The 5,618-nt window shown below is 38.8% G+C and overlaps 1 pseudogene; it reads left to right on the top strand.

Moving 5' to 3' along the window:
* The first annotated feature begins 4,101 nt into the window (after positions 1 to 4,101).
* On the top strand, positions 4,102 to 4,384 carry LOC145513225 (large ribosomal subunit protein eL43 pseudogene; annotated as a pseudogene).
* The last annotated feature ends 1,234 nt before the right edge of the window (positions 4,385 to 5,618 follow it).

Below are 5,618 nucleotides of genomic sequence, written 5' to 3'. Positions count from 1 at the left end.
CTTTGTTGTGCAAAAGCTTTTAAGTTTAATTAGGTCCCATTTGTGTATTTTTGCTTTTATTGCCAGTATTCTGGGAGGTGGGTCATAGAGAATCCTGCTGTGATTTATGTCGGAGAGTGTTTTGCCCATGTTTTCCTCTAGGAGTTTTATAGTTTCTGGTCTTACGTTTAGATCTTTAACCATCTGGAGTTTATTTTTGTGTATGGTGTTAGAAAGTGTTCTAGTTTCATTCTTTTACAAGTGGTTGACCAGTTTTCCCAGCACCACTTGTTAAAGAGATTGTCTTTTCACTATTGTATATTGCCTCCTTTGTCAAAGATAAGTTGTCCATAGGTACGTGGATTTATCTCTGGGCTTTCTATTTTGTTCCATTGATCTATATTTTTGTCTTTGTGCCAGTACCATACTGTCTTGATGACTGTGGCTTTGTAGTAGAGCCTGAAGTCAGGCAGGTTGATTCCTCCAGTTCCATTCTTCTTTCTCAAGGTTGATTTGGCTATTCGAGGTTTTTTGTATTTCCATACAAATTGTGAAGTTATTTGTTCTAGTTCTGTGAAAAATACCATTGGTAGCTTGATAGGGATTGCATTAAATCTATAGATTGCTTTGGGTAGTATGCTCATTTTCACTATATTGATTCTTCCAATCCATGAACACGGTGTATTTCTCCATCTATTTGTGTCCTCTTTGGTTTCTTTCATCAGTGTTTTATAGTTTTCTATATATAGGTCTTTTGTTTCTTTAGGTAGATAGATTCCTAAGTACTTTATACTTTCGTTGCAATGGTGAATGGTATTGTTTCCTTAATTTCTCTTTCTGTTTTCTCATTGTTAGTGTATAGGAATGCAAGGGATTTCTGTGTGTTAATTTTATATCCTACAACTTTACTATATTCATTGATTAGCTCTAGTAATTTTCTGGTAGAGTCTTTAGGGTTTTCTATGTAGAGGATCATGTCATCTGCAAACAGTGAGAGTTTTACTTCTTCTTTTCCTATCTGGATTCCTTTTATTTCTTTTTCTGCTCTGATTGCTGTGGTCAGAACTTCCAAAACTATGTTGAATAGTAGTGGTGAGAGTGGGCACCCTTGCCTTGTTCCTGACACTAGGGGAAATGCTTTCAATTTTTCACCATTGAGGATAATGTTTGCTGTAGGTTTGTCATATATAGCTTTTATTATGTTGAGGTATGTTCCTTCTATTCCTTCTTTCTGGAGGGTTTTTTTTTTTTATCATAAATGGATGTTGAATTTTGTCAAAGGCTTTTTCTGCATCTATTGAGATAATCATATGGTTTTTATTTTTCAATTTGTTAATGTGATGTATTACATTGATTGATTTGCATATATTAAAGAATCCTTGCATTGCTGGGATCGGAGAAGGCAATGGCACCCCACTCCAGTACTCTTGCCTGGAAAATCCCATGGACGGAGGAGCCTCGTAGGCTATAGTCTATGGGGTCGCTAAGAGTCGGATACGACTGAGCGACTTCACTTTCACTTTTCCCTTTCATGTACTGGAGAAGGAAATGGCAACCCACTCCAGTATTCTTGCCTGGAGAATCCCAGGGACGGCGGAGCCTGGTGGGCTGCCGTCTATGGGGTCGCACAGAGTCGGACACGACTGAAGCGACTTAGCAGCAGCGGCAGCAGCGGCAGCAGCAGCAGCATTGCTGGGATAAAGCCCACTTGGTCATGATGTATGATCTTTTTAATATGTTGTTGGATTCTGTTTACTAGAATTTTGTTAAGGATTTTTGCATCTATGTTCATCAGTGATATTGGCCTGTAGTTTTCTTTTTTTGTGGCATCCTTGTCTGTTTTTGGTATGGCCTCATAGAATGAGTTTGGAAGTTTACCTTCTTCTGCAATTTTCTGGAAGAGTTTGAGTAAGATAGGTGTTAGCTCTTCTCTAAATTTTTGGTAGAATTCAGCTGTGAAACCATCTGGTCCTGGGCTTTTGTTTGCCGGAAGATTTCTGATTACAGTTTCGATTTCCGTGCTTGTGATGGGTCTGTTAAGATCTTCTATTTCTTCCTGGTTCAGTTTTCGAAAGTTATACTTTTCTAAGAATTTGTCCATTTCTTCCAAGTTGTCCATTTTATTGGCCTATAGCTGTTGGTAGTAGTCTCTTGTGATCCTTTGTATTTCTGTGTAGTCTGTTGTGGTCTCTCCATTTTCATTTCTAATTTTGTTGATTTGATTCTTCTCCCTTTGTTTCTTGATGAGTCTGGCTAACAGTTTGTCAATCTTATGTATCTTCTCAAAAAACCAGCTTTTAGCTTTGTTGATTTTTGCTATGGTCTCTTTTGTTTCTTTTGCATTTATTTCTGCCCTTATTTTTCCTTCTACTCACCCTGGGGTTCTTCATTTCTTTCTTCCCTAGTTGCTTTAGGTTTAGAGTTAGGTTATTTATTTGACTTTTTTCTTGTTTCTTGAGGTAAGCCTGTATTGCTATGAACCTTCCCCTTAGCACTGCTTTTACAGTGTCCCATAGGTTTTGGGTTGTGTGTTTTCATTTTCATTCGTTTCTATGCATATTTTGATTTCTTCTGTGATTTGTTGGTTATTGAGAAGCGTGTTGTTTAGCCTCCATATGTTGGAATTTTTAATAGTTTTTTTCCTGTAATTGAGATCTAATCTTACTGCATTGTGGTCAGTGAAGATGATTGGAATGATTTCAATTTTTTTGAATTTACCAAGGCTAGATTTATGGCCCAGGATGTGATCTGTCCTGGAGAAGGTTCTGTGTGCACTTGAGAAAAAGGTGAAAGTCATTGTTTTGGGGTGAAATATCCTATGTACGTGGACTTTTATAAAGAAGAGAATGGTTTGGCTTCTCAGCTTTCATTGTTAATCAAAAAATAGAGAATGAGGTATCGTCCCTAAAATTTAGATGCTACATGGATCTTGGTTTACTGGGTCTTTGGTAGAATTCTTAAGCAGATTTGCCAGTACTCTAGTGCCCTTTTTCCTGAACATAAATTAAAAAAATTTATTTTTTATTGCTATCTTCATGTTGCCTTTTGCTATTGAAGGAACATTTGTACTGCATGCTTGAATTTATATTAGTAGGTAACCAAGTGCAATTTTGAATGTAACACAAAGACTTTGGAATTACTGGGGTGGGTGTTCTCTTAATGTAGCCCAGGGCCAGAGAAAGAAGGTGCCTCATACTCTAGTTAACTTCAGTTTGCTACAATGTAGTTGGATTACTAGACGGTTTCAGTCAAAGAGTGCGGCTCCTAATTCTGTCCACCTCCAAGGTAACCCTGCTTTCCACAGGTAATTACATATAACTCTAGACACATGTGTATCCCTCAGCATTCTTGCAGCATACTGTGCTTCCCAAACCCCGTGTCCCATTTCTATACCTTTTGGTAATATCTGGGCACTACTTTACCATCGACATTGGTTTTCTATTGTTGGAGTAACAAATTACCACAAACTTAGTGGCTTACAATTTTTTTTTTTTAATTTCACAGTTCTGGAGGTCTGAGTCTGATGTGGGTCTCACTGGGCTAAAATCAGGGTGTTGTCAGGGTTGTATTCCTTTCTGAAGGCCCTAAGAGAGACTCCTTCTCCTTGCCTTCCCTGGCTTCTGGAGGCCACTCGCTTTCATAGGCTTTGGCCACTTCCTCTACCTGCAAAGCCAACCATGGAAGTTAAGCCCTTCTCACATCTCATTGCATCACTCTGACCTTTTCTTCTGCCTCGCCTTTCCACTTTTAAGGATCCAAGTGATTACACTAGGGCCACTAGGTCATCGAGGATAATTTTCCTATTTGAAGATCAGCTGTTTACTATCTAAATTCCATCTCTTAATTCCTTTTTGCTGCATAAGATAACATATTCACAGTTTCCAGTGATTAGAATGTGGACATCTCTGGGCAGGGGCATAGGGGTGAGAAGAGGAATTATTTTTCCACAAGAATATTTTTGTTATTTTGGAGAAGTCTGAGCATACCACCAGTTCTGAGCACACCACCAATATGATAGGGAAAAGGTAGAAATATCTCACAAGTAATGATCATCATCATTATAATCTTCCATTAAGAAGTAAGGCCTCTTAGCTCTTGGGCTCAGATCTAGGTTGCATTAACATGGTGAAACGTACCAAGAAGGTCAGAACTGTGGGCAGATACAGGACCCATTAAGGTGCCTCCTTCAGGAAAATGGTGAAGAAAATTGAAATCAGCCAGCACGCCAAGTATACATGCCCCTTCTGTGGAAAAACCAAGATGAAGAGATGAGCTGTGGGCATTTGGCACTGGGGTTCCTGCATGAAAACAGTAGCTGGTGGTGCCTGGACCTACAACACCACTTCTGCTGTCACAGTAAAGTCTGCCATCAGAAGACTGAAGGAATTGAAGGACCAGTAGAAGCACCACCATTGGATAACGTTGCTAGCCTATAATAAATTGGTTAATTTATGTAACAACAACAAAAAAAGAAGGCCTCTTAAAGATGTTTGAATGGTAAATGACACACAATTGATATGTATCAATTCACTAAAATACTTACTGATATTAAGTATTTAATATCACACTTGTAGAACCATGTACAAGTTACCACTTAACATTTAAATTTTTTTCAACCTTAATAGCATCCAAAGAAACATGAATCAGTGAGATCTCTCCTTTCTTTTTTTTGCTGTGCCAGGTCTTTAGTTGTGGCATGCAAACTCTTAGTTGTGGCATGTGGGATCTAGTTCCCTGACCAGGGATCAAACCCCAGCTCCCTGCATTGGGAGTGTGGAGTCTTAGCCACTGGATCAACAGGGAAGTCCCTCAATGAGATCTTAAATAGTATTCTGTAGCTAGCTATAAAGATTAAAACATTATGATCACCCACAAAGTTAGTGAGCAGTATGAAAAGGCAAAAAGATATGACACTGAAAGATGAACTCCCCAAGTTGGATAAGCTACTGGAGAAGAGTGGAGAAATAGCTCCAGAAAGAATGAAGAGGCTGAGCCAAAGCAAATACAAAGCCCAGTTCTGGATGTCACTGGTGATGGAACTAAAGTCCAATGCTATAAAGAAAAATACTGCACAGGAACCTGGAATATTAGTTCCATGAATCAAGGTAAATTGGAAGTGGTCAAATAGGAGATGACAAGAGTAAACATTGACATCTTAGGAATCAGTGAACTAAAATGGACTGGAATGGGTGAATTTAACTCAGATGATCATTATATCTACTACTGTGGGCAAGAATCCCTTAGAAGAAATGGAGTAGCCCTCATAGTCAACAATAGAGTCCGAAATGCAGTACTTGGAAGCAATCTCAAAAATGACAGAATGATATCTGTTCATTTCCAAGGCAGCCATTCAATATCACAGTAATCCAAGTCTATACCCCAACCAGTAATGTCGAAGAAGCTGAAGTTGAACGGTCCTTTTCATCATAGGGGACTGGAATGCAAAAGTAGGAAGTCAAGAAACACCTAGAGTAACAGGTAAGTTTGGCTTTGTAGTACAAAATGAAGCATGGCAAAGGCTAATAGAGTTTTGCCAACAGAACACACTGGTCACAGCAAACACCCTCTTAAAACAACACAAGAGATGACTCTACATGTGGACATCACCAGATAGTCAATACCAAAATGAGACTGATTAT

The sequence above is a fragment of the Giraffa tippelskirchi genome, chromosome 7 (assembly GCF_054371585.1).
Source record: "Giraffa tippelskirchi isolate mGirTip1 chromosome 7, T2T-mGirTip1v1.2.pri, whole genome shotgun sequence".
In the NCBI taxonomy this organism is placed as follows: Eukaryota; Metazoa; Chordata; class Mammalia; order Artiodactyla; family Giraffidae; genus Giraffa; species Giraffa tippelskirchi.
This window is presented reverse-complemented; position numbering and strand designations above follow the sequence as displayed.